This window comes from Copidosoma floridanum, unplaced genomic scaffold (genome assembly GCF_036245765.1).
Source record: "Copidosoma floridanum isolate Cflo_tuat_1 unplaced genomic scaffold, Cflo_Japanese_pri ptg000030l, whole genome shotgun sequence".
Taxonomy (NCBI): Eukaryota; Metazoa; Arthropoda; class Insecta; order Hymenoptera; family Encyrtidae; genus Copidosoma; species Copidosoma floridanum.
The window spans coordinates 28,827,934-28,843,569 of NW_028321907.1; the positions used below are offsets into that span (position 1 = coordinate 28,827,934).

At 35.4% G+C, this 15,636-nt stretch overlaps 1 protein-coding gene across 1 annotated transcript in view; it reads right to left on the reverse strand.

Moving 5' to 3' along the window:
* Window positions 1-15,636, reverse strand: part of L2HGDH (L-2-hydroxyglutarate dehydrogenase) — a 294,884-nt gene that overhangs the window by 1,502 nt on the left and 277,746 nt on the right. The window lies entirely within an intron of this gene.

Below are 15,636 nucleotides of genomic sequence, written 5' to 3' on the forward strand. Positions count from 1 at the left end.
TACCTTCTATAAAACAATATTGTGTACAAAGGTGAGCTGAAATCAATTGAATAAGTATCTGTATGTTGATTTGGTGTGGTTTTAATAAATATTTTTCTATCTAATGAACAAAAATACACAATTATGAAGAATATATTACGTAAATTAGAATAAAAGTACAGAGTATAGCCATGGCATGACCAGGCTAGCCAGTACAAGAGTACTTGCTTTCATCATATCTTCTGATTATTTCATAACAACTGTCTTTTCTGCTAATATCTCTTAGTAGGCCGGTGCTTACAGCCCAAAGAAAAGGTCAATAACGTATTTTTTCCCCACTTCGACCAAAATTGGTGGAATCGCTTCGTATTATCGTCAGGATAGATGGAAAAACAGTTTTGCCCAATAAGTGTGCGGGCATTTTTATTTATTAAACAAATACTGAAAATCGACCGAATTTTTTTTCAGAATTTCGCTCACAACTTTTTTTGGGTACGTCGTATTGCAAAAATAGCTAGGGATAATTTTCTCGTTAGATGATTGTCTATCAACCTGTACTTGTTAAATTACATTTACCTCTTATGGGGATCTTCAACCGTGCGCAACAATTTTTTGCTAACATTAAAAATGACGTCACAAAACGAAAAGCAGTTTATAGATGTCCTTTCATATCCTGATCCTTACAGAGCAGCTTCATCAAAATTTCAAAATGCATTTTATTAGGAATCGTTTAAACTTTGTTACTATGAAAAAAAATTCTTTTTTACATTTTTAATCCCAATTTTTCATAAATTTCAATTTTGCAATATAAACAAATTGATGTTACTCCGTTATTTTTATTCTTACAATATTGCTACCAATTGTATTTAATGGAAGGTATTTTTACACGAATTAAAAAAAAAAAAATTATTGCGATAGTATTTTTTCAACAAAAGTTATTAACAATTTAGTGTTAATCGCAATTGTTTAATTGTTGAAGGTTTTTTTGATTAAAAAAAATTTTTCTACTTTTTTAGGATATCTCTTATTACTTTGTTAGGGTTACTGATTTTTACACGGATAAACAATGTTTATAAAAAATTAGTATACTTTAACATTTTTTCGTGCAATATGGTGATTGTATGGTGGGTTGCATGCATTCGGGCTTGAGCAGACAACTGAAATTGATACACTTTTATTATTATTCCATTTTTTAAAAAAAAAAATACTTGTCACATTGTACATAAATAATTGTATCATATCCCGTAAAATACACGTCATAATACAAACTATATTTAAATTTTTCGTTTTTTTGGTGTCGGAATGTCCTCACTCTCGCTATATGTATATCTGTAATATTATTGATATCTGCATAAAGGATATCGTCAGAATCATCTTCTTACACGTTGCCACTGACGATGTCAACTGCCTCATTCTCTACTGGTGCTTGAGCTGCTTCAATTACGTCGTCCTCTTCGTCATCACTTACGCATATCAGTTTGTCTGTTACTTTTGCACAATTTTTTTCTTCACAGTATTTACAGACTATTGAACACTTACATATCTAACTTGATCCCTTTTGTTTTGTAGCTGCATCTTCCTCCACAGCTTTTCTTGCATTTACAAGCGTTTTTTGCAAAATCATCTCGGGAATTAGTGGTTGCAGTGTTGTAACTGGGAGAAGCCCATTTTCAGTTTTTTTTCAGCCCTATTCTCCTACGTCAAGTCCTACCTTCGTACTGAACCACTCGCGTGATTGATAATACACTCTGCAGGAGTGCTTTCGAGCTGCTTCTTCAGTTGGCGGTATTAAATTTCATTGCAATATTAAAATTCTCGTGGCTCGAAATTTTTTGAAATCTTTGAAATCGGAATTCAGTTAAAGTACACTCTTCCTCACTAACACCCCCATACATAGCTTGAATTAGTTTCTGTCCTGCCCAGTTGATATAATTCGGAAAAGCCTTGTCGTTGTAAAATACTTTACATACAGTTTGCAGATCTTTATCTTGGTCCAATACCCTAATTAATTTACTTTTACCCTGATTAAAGAAGGCAGGTGTACTATTACAGCCACTATACGCATGGATCAGTCCAATGAAGTTGCAACACTCAGTAGTAAGGGTGAAATGAAAGATCTTGGCCGAATCGCGGTTATAATCGCATGAGAGATAGAAATAATCTTCTTTCCAACAATTTCTTTTTTTTCTTGTTTTTTTGCAGCAGTCTCATCATAAAATACAGTCACTTTGGAGGTACATCTGTTTAAACATCTTTTTAAAAATTTTGTGGCGAGGGATAATATTCAGTATTAAACGTGGTTGATCGAACTTCATCAAAAATACAGTCAACTGCTGCGTCTAACATGCGGTAAATTTTGCGTTCAGGGTCCTTCAGTCGATTTTAATACCAGTTATCGGAAATAATTTTATGCGCAGTGGATTTAAAACAAATCACAGGATCTCTATTCTTCAACCGTGTTACTACGAACTCATCCCCATACAGTTTTTCGAATTGATCCAGAATCCATCTATGGCTTGGTATCTTTTTAGTGTAATCTGCTAAAACTTCTGGTAATGTAAATTGACATTGTTCTGCATTTTCGCGCAAAAAATTAACTATGTACATGAAAATATCATCCACAGGGGTACTGTGTGCATCTGTCATAGGGCTTTTGTAAAATTTTGCAAAGCATGTCGAGTGACATCAAGGAAAAAAAGAGTCTTTACTAAATACGTGACTAAGTAACTGTTGTAAAAAATAATCGTGTCTTTCTTCACTAGCTTTTCTTAAATTGTCTATAGTTTTCTCATCAGTAATAATTCTAACTGTTACGCTGTACTTTTTTTCTTTCTTTTTCTGTTTTCTAATAAAATCGTCGGAGGCATCTAATTTACAAAATACGCAACTTGAGTTGAAATCAAACCTTTCATTAAAATCCAAGGTTATTTAGAAGACTGCACAGTTTTCGATGAAGGTTGAGTGCTCCAGAATGTGTAAATTCGTTCTTGTGATGTGTGTACGAGCTGTAGCATGACTCATGGATGTGCTCTAAAGTTCGAAGATGTCGAACATTACCATCCTGTCTCACCCTGCTCATCGACATCAACGTGGATCACCTGACATCAGTAATTGCAACGCACTTCTTGTTTAATAAATCCTCTCCACAAATTAAGCATGTCTTTGATAAATCCATCCTTTCCACGGAGCGAATCTTGCAGATATAATTCATATTTGTAATCCTGTACAGGGAAACACCAAAGTAACATTATATGCAAACGAAATTCGGCACTTAACAGAGTGTTATATTGGACGACCATATTTTTGTTTTTATTGTAGTAGAGAAAAGTACTATTATATATGTATTCATACTCAGGACACAGACACAAGCCATCTTAACATGTACGCATCAGATACGAAAAATTATGAAAAGTAATGAAAACGTTGAGTTACGACTTAAAAGGTGTGTGGACTACAAAACTACTTAATCAAATAAAATAATAAAACTTACCTAAATTTTATGCACGAGAAAGTTTATTCGCTGTATTCGAGTTGTAAAATTAGGAAACACAAGTCACAAGAACATTGTCGAATAGTCGACGAAAAATTGGCAAAAAACGCGGATGATGCGTATTACGTAATACAACCGACGCTCCCAACAGTCGATTTCAAAATGATACATCGTGAGAGGGAGCAACCGAAATAAAGGTTTTATTTCTGTACGGAGTGCAGAGTGAAAAGCAGGGATTCTCAAATTTTCGCTGGCGCGGAAACCTGTTATTCGCATGCATCGACGCCTGGGTAAATGCAACCCACCATACAATCACCATATTGCACGAAAAAATGTTGAAGGATACTATTTTTTTTTATACATTGTTTATCCGTGTAAAAATCAGTAACCCTAACAAAGTGATATGAGATACCCTAAAAAAGTAGAAAAATTTTTTTTTCAATCAAAAAAACCTTCAACAATTGAACAATTGTGATTAACACTAAATTGTTAATAACTATTGTTCAAAAAATGCTGTCGCAATAATTTTTTTTTTTTAATTCGTGTAAAAATACCTTCCATCAAATACAATTGGTTGCAATATTGTAAGAATAAAAGTAACGGAGTAACATCGATTTTTTTTTACTGCAAAATTGAAATTTATGATAAATTGGGATTAAAAATGCGAAAAAGAATTTTTTTTTCATAGTAACGAAGTTTAAACGATTTCTAATAAAATGCTTTTTGAAATTTTGATGAAGCTGCTCTGTAAGGATCAGGATATAAAAAGACATCTATAAACTGCTTTTCGTTTTGTGACGTCATTTTTAATGTTAGCAAAAAATTGTTGCGCACGGTTGAAGATCCCCATAAGAGGTAAATGTAATTTAACAAGTACAGGTTGATAGACAATCATCTAACGAGAAAATTATCTTTAGCTATTTTTGCAATACGACGTCCCCAAAAAAAGTTGTGAGCGAAATTCTGAAAAAAAATTCGGTCGATTTTCAGTATTTGTTTAATAAATAAAAATGCTCGCACGCTTAGTAGGCAAAACTATTTTTCCATCTATCCTGACCATAATACGAAGCGATTCCACCAATTTTGGTCGAAGTGGGGAAAAAATACGTTGTTGGATGCTTCAAGCACCGGCCTATGGTATGGGATCGAATGAGGAAGTATCAAAAAATTGGCGACCAGAGGACAGCATGTAGCTCGGCTTGCTAACTTCCAGCTCCCACCATTGTCTCTGACTTACGCTACGACAATGTATATGTATATATTGCGGATACTATGTGTTTGTGCATACTTCTATAGGTACAGTACTACAGTGCTATAGGTACTGTAGGTACAGCTGTGTAAGTACTGCCCGTACGGAAATTCTAAGTAGGCTACCTATAGTTGGCAAGGTAGGGCCTATAGACGACTCGCTTGAGCTCTAAGTTAGAAATTTTTGTTCAAGAGGGCGTTTTGTGTTTTTCAACGTATTTTTTTTACGCTGATTACGGGAAAATAATTCAAAATTTTTTAAATAATTGGATCAACGTGAAAATCGCGTCTGAAGTTTATTTTACTCATATCTCTTTAACGGTAACAAATACGACAAAAATATAAATACCATCGTGTAGGGCGAAAAATTTTCTATCGATTTAATCTATTACATATCTTCAGACAAGCGCAAAACTATTCTTAAAACAATTAATTAAGCGTTTGTAACACTTGCTGTAAGAGTGAGTGAAAAAGAGAGAAGCGGTGGTGCGCCAGCCACGATGAGCTATAATCTACGAGCCATACTCCCTCCATGCTCCACTATACATGCGTGCGTTGTATACGTATATAGATCACGATGCTAGGCGAAAGAGAAGCAAGAGAGGGGAAGCAGCAGCGAAAGCAAATGCTGGATGAAATAGAATATTCTTCTTTTTCAGATTGCGGGCCACGCACTCAAATATTCCTAAGTCCTCAAAAGATACTTAACGATGAAAAAAAAAGGTCTCTGAGTGAAGAGTTTTTTTTACGCTTCTTTGTATTTTCTATCGATTGGTAAAAGTGTCGAATGAGGTTTTTTTTTTTTTTTTTTTTTTTATCTTTACAAATAATAAATCGAACTTCGTTATTTGGCTCTAGTAAACACGTCCGTTTGGGCATATTGTGCATGAACGTAAAAGAAAAGTTTTAATTTTGGCATTTTTAACAGTATTTCAGGAAAAAAACTGTTTTGCAATTCAAACACTGCAAATATCTCACATATGTTGTAGAGAACTAAAGAATGCTTATCTATTATAATAAAATGAAACAAAAAACATGTTCCGCTAAGGTTCAACAAAAATGGTTAGAACTGTAAAACACGATTTTTAGCATCCGAAACGAACAAGCAAAAAAAAAAAAAAAACAACCAAAAACAAAAAAAAAACAAAAAACAAAAAACAAACCAACAAAATATAGAAGTATGCGTGGCAAACAGACGATCAAAATAAGCTGCGGTTGATCCCAATTGGTCCTGTGGTTATTCCCCGCAAAATATAAGAAACCTCGTTGTTTGAGCCAATATTAAAAAATTAATAATTTTCTTTTGCACCAACATTAAGAGCTGAAATTTAGCAGAGTTGAAGCTGTAGTAATCTTCAATAAAAACTCCAAATTCCAACAAGATCGGATGAATAGTTTTTACAAACCTCAGTTGAATGCAAAAAAAAGGAATTTGGCAAAACGGCCTTAAAAAAGTTGTTTGCAACGTTAGATGCAATTTTTTGTGGAATTATATTCTTTAATACTCACTCTTAAACTTGCTAAAGTATCGAATTTTTTTGGAGTGTGAAAGTTGCTTAAAAAATAATGAACCACATTGGTATTCTTTGCGCACGGCGGTACCACACGTGAGGGGCAATCATTGTTTTGTAATAACTATAGACTAGCTGGGAAACAAGAAAAATTTTTTTGCGAATTACAAAATTTAGTAATTATTGGAAAAAAGTAAAAAACACGTGTTTTTTTCTAAAATTAGTGAAAATTATCAATCTTTTTTTTTTTAATACGTAAAAAACGATATACTTTTATGAGAAATTGGTTGCATTTGTATACATACTGTGACGTTCTCGTTATTATTTACGGCTAATTACCGAGGAGAAAATCACGTTATTGACTATAAAGGAGTCGTGGGTTCACGGTAGTTACCTAGACCATAACATTCTATCTAATGCATGAAAGAAAACTAAGAATTATCTCCCGCCCTTCTAATGCCCCATGTAGAGATGAAAAGAGAGGAACTATGGAAAATTTAGATGTTTGTCAATACTCAATATATTACGAGTATATCAAACATCTAAAGGAAAGGTAATAGGATCCCTTACCCGCAAGCCTATAAATTATTTTATGGTGGCTAACGTTACAACTTCGTGAAAGGTGTCATATTACATATAAATAGTTTTTCAACGCAATTAATATGCGAATTACGTGTAAATCAAAAATATCATGTATTCAATCAAATTTAATACACAAGAGCGCGTGGCTCGAATTACAGAAACGGCATAAGACGCTCGTTCGCTTGAAAACTTATTGAAGTGTTTGAACAATCGTAAAGTTCAATACGCTATTCTTAAAACAAATTAATTAATTGAAAATCGTTAGAAAAGAATTATCAAAAGAATGATTCAATAATTAAGGAATAACAAGAATACAAAAATAGCTGGCGTAATTTGTACGCGAAAGGCTCGGACACAATGCCTCACCAAGCACGTCTCTATATGCCAGTGTTGTGAGATCAGTCTAGAAGCCCGAAAAGCAAGGTACTTTGACCTGCTAGGCAGGGAGTCTAGAGCTAGAATCTGATGCGGCTGTGTCTTGATCGTACAGCAAACCTCGGTTTTTCGGCGGCTCGGCAATTGCTTTGTGAGGGGGAAATTTGCGGACTCTCATCATTGGTAGAATGTTGTTGTCTCTTTTCCTCTACTCCTGCACTTCATGACGCACACTATCGCTATATTTGCATATCCTACTTATCGGTGGAAGCTTGAAACACTAAATAATATTTTTATATTTTTAATAGTCGCTATTGATAAGAAAATTTTACTATTTCTTTGGTAGGAGTGATCGATGGTCACAATACAAAAATGAGAATGTTGTAAGCATTAAATTATAAAGCAAAAATTGATTATTGCAAAAAAATGCGGTAAAAAAGGTAAAAAAATTTTTTCCTTACTACCTCAAAGTTGATTGTATTTCTCATGAAGTGCTATTGGAGTTTTTTGTTATCATTTTTCTACGCCTTAACCAAGCAAATGCACTTTTAACAATTGCGTTGTGACGTCATTTTCAAAAATAAAAAAAGAAATTTCGGTCAGGGTTAAAGATCCTTACAATAGGTACTTAACCCCTGTTTATTAAATTTTTTTACTGATAAATAAAAGTATAAAAAATTCACAAACATTGACTGAAAAAGTATTGAAATTTCACGTTTTTTTGCATATTAACAATAGCAAAGAAAATTTTTTTATAATTGGATGAAACAATATCGATAAGAAATTCCATAACAAATAGTTTACCGTTTTTACTGTTTCCAATCAGACCACAAGGAAACAAGTTATAAGCAAAAACTTAAAAAAAAGTATTGTCCATTTTCATGAATTGTTGAATAACAATTAAAGCCAACATCTAAGTTAGGCAAAACTATTTTTCTCAATTATTAAACAATATTTAGGGGCGATTACAACAGTTTTTCCGGCAATAGCAAGAACTGCCGTATTCATTTTTTTATGCTTTAAAAAATTGCATCTAACGTTGCAAACAACTTTTTTAAGGCCGTTTTGCCAAATTCCTTTTTTTTGCATTCAACTGAGGTTTGTAAAAACTATTCATCCAATCTTGTTGGAATTTGGAGTTTTTATTGAAGATTACTACAGCTACAACTCTGCTAAATTTCAGCTCTTAATGTTGGTGCAAAAGAAAATTATTAATTTTTTAATATTGGCTCAAACAACGAGGTTTCTTATATTTTGCGGGGAATAACCACAGGACCAATTGGGATCAACCGCAGCTTATTTTGTTCGTCTGTTTGCCACGCATACTTCTATATTTTGTTGATTTGTTTTTTGTTTTTTGTTTTTTTTTGTTTTTGGTTGTTTTTTTTTTTTTTTTTGCTTGTTCGTTTCGGATGCTAAAAATCGTGTTTTACAGTTCTAACCATTTTTGTTGAACCTTAGCGGAACATGTTTTTTGTTTAATTTTATTATAATAGATAAGCATTGTTTAGTTCTCTACAACATATGTGAGATATTTGCAGTGTTTGAATTGCAAAACAGTTTTTTTCCTGAAATACTGTTAAAAATGCCAAAATTAAAACTTTTCTTTTACGTTCATGCACAATATGCCCAAACGGACGTGTTTACTAGAGCCAAATAACGAAGTTCGATTTATTATTTGTAAAGATAAAAAAAAAAAAAAAAAAAAAACCTCATTCGACACTTTTACCAATCGATAGAAAATACAAAGAAGCGTAAAAAAAACTCTTCACTCAGAGACCTTTTTTTTTCATCGTTAAGTATCTTTTGAGGACTTAGGAATATTTGAGTGCGTGGCCCGCAATCTGAAAAAGAAGAATATTCTATTTCATCCAGCATTTGCTTTCGCTGCTGCTTCCCCTCTCTTGCTTCTCTCTCGCCTAGCATCGTGATCTATATACGTATACAACGCACGCATGTATAGTGGAGCATGGAGGGAGTATGGCTCGTAGATTATAGCTCATCGTGGCTGGCGCACCACCGCTTCTCTCTTTTTCACTCACTCTTACAGCAAGTGTTACAAACGCTTAATTAATTTTTTTAAGAATAGTTTCGTGCTTGTCTGAAGATATGTAATTGATCAAATCAACAGAAAATTTTCCGCCCTATACGCTGGTATTTATATTTTTATCGTATCTGTTACCGTTAAAGAGATGTGAGTAAAATAAATTTCAGATGCGATTTTCATATTGATGTAATTATTTAAAAAAATTTTAATTATTTTTCCCGTAATCAGCGTAAAAAAAATATGTTGAAAAACACAAAACGCCCTCTTGAACAACATATTTATTACTCAGAGCTTAAGCGAGTCGTCTACTAGCTATGATGCCACGGTAAGGCCTAGGTAAGCTTGTAACGGGGCGTGAGGTTGGCGGTTGGCGCTAGCTAGTGCCTAGCTAGGTAATCGATATATAGTTATATCATTTACTTTCTACTACTTACACTTACACCGAGGTATCACGTAAGAGACTATGAGTCTACGAGAGTACGTATAATCTGTATAGACATCTATACACGTATGAATACAAATATGTTACCGTTTGTCTTCCGAAATTCGGATTCCCTGACCATAAACCACAAAGGAAGGAAGGGGAGGTACAATAAATCAAGTGATGTATTTAATAAAATGAATGTCACTGGGATTTATTAAACAAAGAATAGGTAAACACACTAAGTACGTATAATTGGGGGGCTACACAGGCAGCTACAACGCAGGGCTCACGCGACAGAGCTTCGACCGCTTGCCAAGATTCTCTCGCGCCGAATGAATCTCTGCTCACACAGCGCTCGCAACGTTCGCACTACGCCCCTGGTTAACCCTCCAATCCTCTATTCCCTACTTTGTAACTTTAATGTCCATAGATATCTTAGTATAAAAATTTTTAAGTAGCATGGATAGAAGAGGCGTGTCTTCCTCGACGCTCGCAACAGATATGCATAAAAAATAAGAGGCAAGAAACTAAATGCTAACACTCGGCCATCCAGAAAAAACGTTTGGTTCTTCAAACTTGCTAACAATCACATAATTAAAATAAAGTTATTCTCAAATTTAAATCCGATCATAATGTTTATACATTTTTTTATAATCTTCAAATCTTTTCGGTTTCTTTGTAATTCGGTTTGGTTGATTATTAAGATTACAAATGGAAGGTTGTGGTGAATATTCCACTCCTTTCTCAACATGGTCTTCACAATCATTAGCAACGAACTCAGTTTCGCTTAAATAATTTTCGTCATCTCCAACGACATTTAGATCATCCGAAGACAAATTATTAGACCAGATTTTTAGTTGCGAAGCATGAACTGTTGTCTTAAAATTACGTCGTGATTCGTCAAGATATTTAACGCGATATGTATGGCTCGGCCCAACACCAAAGATTACCAATGGTCTAAAATACGAAGGTTGAAGTTTAGTGGAGTAACCAGAGCTTACTGAAGCCCTTTTCATAAAAACGATATCTCCCATGTTTTAAAATTGATGCTAGTTGGCGATTCTTATCAAAATTTTTCTTATATCACATTGTTCCTCGAGAATGTCTCTCGGATTTTACATTGAATGTCACTTGGATGCTTGTAAACTTCGCAATGCTTGGTTACTTCTCTCAAATTTTCCTCCTCAAATCTTGGTGTGTAACCAAGTGAGCATTCAAACGACGTTTTTCCCGTGGCCGCACTGATGGTTGAATTCAAATTGCGCTCAACTCTTTTTACTGCTTTGTCCAAATTTTGTTCATTGTCACACGCAGCAATTTTCAACGCCGGTATAATAGTTCGATTCAAACGCTCAATCAAACCGTTTGCTTGTGGATATCTCGAAGAGTTTAGGGTATGTTTTATGCTATGCTTAACGCAAAATTCCTGGAATAATTGAGATGTAAAACTAGTCCCTCTGTCTGAAATAATACGATCCGGGGCGCTGAAACGAGCAACGAAGTCTTCAAACCTTTTAACGGTAACCTTAGCAGAAACGCTTGAAACGGTCTCGAGAACGGAGAAACGAGTCAAGTTATCAATTATTCCAAAAATATGCGTTTTACCCCTGCTTGAAGTAGGAAACGGACATACATGATCCACGTGAACAATTTCAAAAGGTCGCCGACCTGGGGGAATCGGATGTAATTAACCCTTTTTCCTGCCTGACTTTGATTTTGTTAGAATACACGGTAAACAATGTTTAATATGGGTGCGCACATACTGACGCAAGTGGGGAAAATAATAGTAATCAGAAATTTTCTTAACAGTCTTATCCAGCCCAAAGTGACTAGAGACATCATGGTTTCTGTTAACTAAAAATTTTTGCATTGCTTTCGGGACCACGAACAAATTACGCATACGACCATCTCGCGAAGCCCTCTTATACAATAAATCTCCTCTTAAAACTTAATCTTTCGCTTTAATCTTTTCATGTATTACACGATTGTTTACCCTTTTTTGTAAAATTTTAATAATTTCCGCGACATCAGAATAGGACCGTTGAAATAATAAAATTTCGTCTTCAAACGAATTAATAGACAATACATTTTCAACAGAATCAAAATTTTCGCTCACAGGGGCTCTTGACAACGCGTCTACATGCTGCATACATTTACCGTGCCTATGCCTAATTTCCAAATCAAATTCTGAGATCTGGCTCATCCAACGAACAATCTGCGCATTTGATGATGTCTTCCAAACATTCATGTGTACCAGACTTTGGCAATCCGTAACAACTACAAAATGTATGTTAATTAAGAAATATCGTAATCGCCTTAGTGCCCATGCTATTGCAAGCAATTCAAGTCGACTCGAATGGTACTTTGCCTTACATTTATTAGTACAGCGACTAATAGCGTAAACCAATCGAAGTGAGTCCCCATTTTTGTCCACTTGCAAAAGCATTGCACCTAATCATAAGCTTGACTCATGGGTATGCAATTCAGTATTGAAAGCCTTCGGATTGTACATTTTAAGCACTGGTTTGCTCAGTAAAATTTCTTTAATAGATGCAAAAGATTTTTCTTGTTCACTGCCCCACACAAAGTTCTCTTTTTCTTTTAGCAAACGACTCATTGGTTTGGCAATAGAGGCAAAACCAGGTACAAATCTTCGAAAGAAGCTTGCTAGACCGAGAAACCGTCGTAGGGAATGTTTATCGATCGGTGGCGGAAAATTTTCGATTGCTAAGATTTTTCGCGGTCCTGACTATAATTCAAAGCCTCAATACTCAATATTGCGCACGCCAAATTTACACTTTTTCAATTTTCGAGTTTAATTTGCATCAGACAGTGAAATCAAAACAAACTTTAAGTTAAGTAATTATTTAGACCAATTCTCCCCAAAACACAAATGTCGTCGAAAAAATTGAAGGCTATGCCTTTTCTACGAGCAGTCTCCAAAACCTTTTCCATCAGTTTAGCAAAATATCTAGGAGCATTCGCTAGACCTAACATAGCGCGCTCAAACTGTCCAGTTTGGGTCTCGGTGATAAAAGCTGTTTTCTCTTTTGCAGTATCCGTCAATGGCATCTTTAAATATCCCCAAGCAAGGTCTAGAACAGCAAAAAGTTTTGCGTAATTAAGTTTTTCAAGCAAATCATCAAAATTCGGGATAGGAAAAGAAACAAGTTTTGTCACGTGGTTAAGTTTTCGATAATCTATCACCATTCGCGGTGTTCCATCTTTTCGCCTAACCAAAAACGCAGGACTAGCAAAGGCAGAGTCCGTCTCTGAGACAATCCCGACACGCTTATATTCGCTTACAATGTTGTCTAAATCTTCTCGATCACGCGCATTTAATCTGTACGGCTTTGAAGAAATTGGCTTATCATTTGTAATTTCAATATGCATGAAAATTTTATCCGTAAAACCAATTTCATCAATATTCTTTGAAATACATCTTCGATATTTGTTAAATAAATTAATCAATTCGGTTTTCATAGATTCGTCAATCCCTTCGCCTACTATAATCTCGCTCGCATCAATAGGACTACGCCGCTCATCAACACATCTTATTTCTTGGATGTAACGTACAGGTTCACCCACCTTTCCTCCAACATCAATTACCTTACGCGAGTTGCTCAAATTTTCAAAAGGCATAGGTACAGCAACAATTTAATTTGACGTGAATCAATTGCACTATACCCAGCTCTAAAAATACCCGTTCAGTAGCCTGTGGCATTATGAAATTACCTTTAGAATTTTCCAAGTTAGTATCAAAAAATTTTAACACCGTCCCAACTTGCAAATAACTGATGTTGTCGGCTTCTGTAAAAGGCTGGCCTAAAATGACGTCATAACGCTGCGCAGAATCAGACATAATGCGAAAATTTAGGTTACGAGGCTTTAAATTTTCAAAACACAAAACTTTGTTAATTAACCCGCAAGACTCTACAACTGTGTTACCAAATGCACCAAGTTGTGAACTAGCATGCACCTTTTCAAAACCTCCGCGATCAACAAAGCTAGACGTAACTGTGCATACGTTTGCACCCATATTAATTTGAGCGGTTGCTTTAAAATTACTGACGTGGACATCACGAACAAAAACAATGAATAGCACGAGCTGAATGAATAGCATTTACTTCACTAGGAAAGAGTGATTCTTTTTCGTTACGCAAAGAATTACTAGGACATCGGGTGGCAATATGCCATGAAATAAAACATGTAATCTCTCGCATAGGAGAATCGCAATCGCGTGCTACGTATCCTTTTTTACGACAGTTGTAACATTTTATCGCACCTTTATTTCGAGGTTTCCTTGAATTTCCTGGAACATCCGACTGTCCTTTATTTTCCCGCTGTTGCTCTGATGGTGGCACAGCATTGGCGTTGTTGACATTCGCCGGCGTCTGCTGACTGAATGCGCCTTGTTTACCGCTTTGCCTTGGATTCCAAGAAACTTTCTGAGCCTCGAAGCGTTCGATCCGACGCCCATAAATACCGTGAACTCTCACAAGGTCTTGTAGCATCGCATCGGTTGTTTGATAGCTTTTTCCGAGAACATACTGAGCTAAATCTCTTGAAAACAAACCCGACGCTACCTCGTCTCGAATATCATCAACGGTCAAGTCTAAACCACCGCATAGCCAAATTTTATCCAGGACGTAATCTTGCTACAACTCCTGAGCTCCTTGCGATCGCGTAAGCATTGTTTTTAACTTGCTACTCCAAGAGCCTTGGTGAGAAAAAGCGTTTTTGAATGCTTCGCGAAAATCACCATAATTTGTCAAAATTCCGGTTTTCGTCAACAGCCATTTTAGAGCACCTCCTTTTAAGCGAGACTTTGCAATGCTAGATGCAACCACATCACTCCAATTAAAAAGCGACTTAGCATCATGTAAATCACTTATCCACGCACTAGCACTTTCTGGTCCTTCCTTACCTGAAAATTCTCGAATAGTCTCATGTATTCCAGGTACTGGGGCTGACTGATTTTGAAGCCGGTCACTTAAAGCCAAGAGCGCTTGGGATAGAGCCGAGACAGCCGAATTCCCACTGTCTTGACTACTTTCTCGAAGCCGTTTGAATTTTAACTTAGAAGCCGCCAATTCTGCTTCATAATGTTTTATTTCTGCCTGTCTGTTAGTTTTGAGGCGATTCACTTCTTGAAGATCCGCTTTAAGATCGTCTGCCACTGTATTAGACATTTTTGCAGAAACACAACGTACACAAGCTTGAATTTCAACGAAAAAGAAAACAAATAATCACGTGGGCGATTTCAATAACCACTTCTGTTTTCTTGTGTACCCTTCTGTATCCTTGTATCTGTCACTGGGATTTATTAAACAAAGAATAAGTAAACACACTAAGTACATATAATTGGGGCCACACAGGCAGTTACAGCGCACAACTCAATCTCACTGATTCGACCGCTTGCCGAGATTCTCTCGCGCCGAATGAATCTCTGCTCACACAGCGCTCGCAACGTTCGCACTACGCCCCTGGTTACCCATCCAATCCTCTATCCCCTACTTTGTAACTTTAACGTCTATAGATATCTTAGTATAAAAATTTAAGTAGCATGGATAGAAGAGGCGTGTCTTTCTCGACGCTCACAACAGATATACATAAATAATAAGAGGCAAGAAATTAAATGCTAACATATGTATGTATATATATCATTTGCACACGTTAGTTAATGCTTTCTGCTGTACTGCGTTTTTTGAGTTCAGTACTTATATATCTTAAAATGGGTATTTATCAATACATGTAACAAAACCTCCTTACGTTATTTTTAGTTGAAAATAGCTTAAATAATTAATTAAATGATTGTTGAAAAATGATTGAAAGAATTCTTTATCACTGAACGAAAAAAAAGATCCGAAAGTATAAAATTTCAGATTCTTTTATTTTTATGTATAACAGCAAGTTGCAGTCAGCAACACTCCAAAATAGAAACATACATTTGAAGAAGATGTTTCAAGTAGTCTTAAAA